Genomic DNA, 4,283 nt, shown 5'->3' on the forward strand with positions numbered 1-4,283 from the left:
ACTAGGCCTCTTGAGCTGTACGTTACACTTGGGTCCCCCTCTTATTCCTCTTATTTAATCATTTTCAGAACACCTGACTTAAATAGGTGTTTCAGCTCCCATTTTATTTTCCCCTGCAGAAGTAAATTAGATCATACATTCATTTCGTGACATTCTGACATTTACCATATTCTTACATTAAAGATAAACATGATTAGAAAGCAAAGAGCTCGGTAATTAGACACAGGAGAAAGCTAAGACACACTTTTCCTAAGGTTGCCCCTTCTGGCCTTCATGGAAGAAGGTCTGTTCTACTGAGAGGCTTCAGAAAGCTCATTTGCATATGGGATATTCCAAATTTATGATTAATCAGAGGGAATTAAATCTGTTTTCTTTAGCTGACAGGGATTGTCTCTCTGGTGGAGTGGGATGTCTGGGTAGAGGTTCTCATAGCCCTCTGGGGTGTCTGTAAAATGTTCTGTAATGAATGGGGCTTTTGTAGCCAAGAGACTCCCACTCATGGGCAACCCTACAATGGCTTTCGTCCATGGCAGCTAATTGCCCAGAACAGTGATGGGTTTGCTCTACCTTCCTCAGGCAGTCGCCCCCAAGGGGTGCAAACCTCTGTGAGCAGAAGATTCTTGGGGAGGAACCATTTCTATTACAGTCTCACTGTCTGTGGAACTTAAAGTTGGTGGGGAAGTGCTAAGAAGCCACAGGGGGAGGAGGGTAAACTAAGGCATGACTGGGACAGAGGAGAGAGCATGGAAAGAAGAGAAGAAAGCCCACCAGGAGGCAGTGGACTAAAGAATCAAGCAAAGGAGAGACATGGTCCCTAGAGAAAGGCAAGCTGAGGTGGAACTGGTGGGGGTGGCAGGCAGGGTGCCGGGAACAGCCAGGGCTGGCAATGGCGCTTTGGGAGAGAGAATTAGGGCTCTCAGAAAGAAAAGGAAAGCCAGAAATGAGGCACGTGGGAAGAGGTCGACAAGAGAAACAGTGCCAGAAATAGCATGGTAGGAAGTCTCTATCCCTAGCCACTCTGATGAACCAAGCTAAGGGTGATTTAGCTGAGTTGTTATCTGTTCTTATCCCGAGTCTGCTTCTTTCTATATAAGGCAGGATGCAGACACACACCAATATGTAGTTTCTGATTTCTTTATTGCATTGCTCTCTGCAAAGTACTTGGCAAATGCAGACTGCTTGCTTTCTTCCCCACCCAGTGATGTTCTGGGCATGCTCCCCTCCTTCACTTCAACAGCCAGGCCACGCAGGGCATTTGCGATATTTAACATGAATATGAGACAGATGGGGACTATCAGGGTCTGTAAAATGCAAACTAAGTGGTGGGCTCTTTGTGTCTCAAAACTGGGGTTCCAGTGCTCTGGGCAGCCCATCCAGCAGGTCCAGTGAGATGTGACCGTGGCCCCGACCAGGAGTTGTTTCTGTGGGAGGGAGCTGGCATAGATAGAAGCTGCTGGGACGTAGTGCTGGATGGAGCCTTTTCTTGTTAAGGGACGAATCAGCAGCCAATGTTTAGAAGCAAATTTCTTATGGATATTTAGCAATGACTATGGCAGTTCCAGATTTGGTTGGGGGAGGGCCTTGGTTCACAGGCAGCCCTCATTTCCCAGTGACTATGAAAAGCTGATAGCACTCCAATTTTTACTACTGAGACAAAAGGCACCTTTTGTGCATCAGAGAGGTAAGGCTGACTGAAGAAACCCAGCGTGAGGCTGGCAGGCAAGCCCAGAGCTAAGGAAACATCAAGCTGCAGCCCACGCTGAAACTGCTCAGAGCCAGAAGCGGGTGTAGCTGCCTGTGGGCAGCGGGCTTGGACCTTGCCCCCCCCCCCCCCCCCCAGCTCACTTCCGGCTCCCTAAGCAGGTTCATTGGAGATATCCTATTAGCATTACCTAGCATAGACGGTGGGCCCGGATGTCAGCACCAGGTCCAGGTCCACCACCAGCTTGGAAGGGAGGCCCCCTGCCCAGCCCCCACCCCCACCCCCACAGCACCGCAGTGCTGAGGACAGCTAGGGGCAGTGCGGAAGCCTGAGATGGCGCCCCCTCAGGCAGAGGGGCTGCCAGGCCACCTCGAAACACAAACAGTGCAGAAGAGCCATGGAAGGAAAAGTTTGCAGCATTCCCTTCAGCACGGCCCTTCTGACTGTCTTACTGAAGGTTGGTCTTTATTTCATTTCGTCCACTCAGTGGAATCCATATTTATTGAGCCCACATTTAAAGACTGGCCCTCAGGGAGCTCCAGGTCCAGTGAGTTCAGCCTGAGGAAGAGATGGGGAAACTAGTCATCTCCTATTGAGTTCAATGCACGACAGATTTTTGAACAAGGTACGGCAACGACATAGAAGAGGAGGGAATTTTTTTTTTTTGAGGAATAAGTAAATAATAAAAACCCAGCAAACTTATGTTCTAGACACAGTGCTAGAGCCTTCCATCAATGAACTCCCTTAATTATCAGAAAAGCCCAACGAGGCAGGTTCTGTTGCTATTCTCACTTCACAGAACAGGAGACTGAGGCACGGCGGGTTCTAGGAAATGGACGCAAACTTACATAGCTAGAAAGTGGGAAAGCAGACCTTGATGCCACTGCATTCAAATGCCTTTCTAAGACAGTAACCAGAAAAGGAGCTCGCCTGAGAGAGAAGGTGAAGCCTTGTGGGTGGAGGGAAGAGCACGCGCAGAGCCTGAGGTCACGTGGCCTGTCCCAGCACCGCTGTGCTGCCCCCTTTCACGTGAACACGGTGTGGGAGAGCAGCACGCAGTGCTGGGTGAGGCGGGAAGAGCAGGCAGGGGCCAGACCGTGTGCGCTCTGAGAGCTTGGACGTCACCCCTTTGTCGCCCACCTGGGGGGGTTCTTAGAGGGAGTGTCAGAGATACTCTTTTGAAAGATCGCTCTGGCTGCGTGGATGAATTGGGGTGGAGGGAGCAGAAGAACAGCTGGAAGGTCATGTGAGAGCGAGGAAATGAGTCAATGAGGAACTGAACTAAGGCAGTGAAAAAGGACATGGTTTTAAAAATTTTTTTGGAAAACTGACTCAACAGGCTTTGGGGGTTGACTGAACGTGGAGTGTGAAGAGGTGAGAGGGGAGGAGGATGAGCCCTGGGTTGCTGACTGGAGAGCTGCTAGGGTCAGCTGGCAGGGTACAAAGAGCAGGTTTGTGGGAGGGCGACGGGAGTCCAGGAGTTCAGTTTTGGCCACACTGTGTTGGGGGTGCCCGAGGGACTCCCAAGTACGCAGAGAGCAGCAGGCAATTAGATACACGGATCTGGGTGGCCGCCGGCCACTGCTCCATCTCCTCTGCCGTCCTGCAGACAGCTCCTCACTGGGAGCACAATGACAAGAAACATTAGACGATGGAATCTGGAGTTGGCAAGGCTGAGCGTGATTAATGCAGAAGAAATGAAGTCGGTATTGGATGGCAGCAAACCCAGACTCTGTTAGACACAGCGGAAAGTGATCAAAGAGGATGGGATAAAGGTGGTAATGGATGCTCAGAATATTCACTCTGCAGACACGGGAACTCTTAAGTGATTTGAAGAGAGAAGAATTCAATAAGGGCACTATCTTTTATTTTTAGTGTCAACTTTTAATTCAATACAATGAAGTTTGTTGAACAGTCATTATAGTCATTGATTCAACATTTATTAAATACCTACTGTGTGCCAAGCACATTCATAAGAACTGGCGATATAGCAGAAAATAGAACAGACAAAAATTCCTACCTTGTGGAGCTTACCTTCTGGTGCAACAAGGTGGGGAGACCAAAAAAGAAATGAAATGTATAATATTTGGGTATCAACTATTATACGTCATCATCATGCAAATGAGAGAAAGGCCAGTCATCTGGGCTGAGGCAACCTGGGCTCTTGCTCCTTCAGCCAGGCATCCAACCCACACAGCTATGCAGCCCCATATAGAATGCCAACTGCTCAGTGAAGAAAAATAAAACGAGGTAAGAGAGACAGGTGGTGAAGGGGCAGGGGTGTTGCAATTTGAAAAAATGAGAAAGCCTCAATGAGAAAATGTCCTTTGAACAGAGACCGGAAGGGGATGAGTAAGCAAGCCATGTGACTCTCCGGGGGAAGAGCATTCCTAGGCAGGGGGAACAGACAGTGCAAAACAGATGGAGCATGCTTGGCATATCTGAGGAGTGGCAAGGGGACCTCAGGGAGCAGGGAGAGCAAAGGGGGAAAGAGCAGGACACAGAATTAGAAAAGCAGCAGGGTTGGGGGCAGATACTGCTACATAGGCCATTGTAAGGACTTGGGCTTTCACCTTGAGTG

Source organism: Phyllostomus discolor, chromosome 2 (assembly GCF_004126475.2).
Source record: "Phyllostomus discolor isolate MPI-MPIP mPhyDis1 chromosome 2, mPhyDis1.pri.v3, whole genome shotgun sequence".
NCBI classification, from domain to species: domain Eukaryota; kingdom Metazoa; phylum Chordata; class Mammalia; order Chiroptera; family Phyllostomidae; genus Phyllostomus; species Phyllostomus discolor.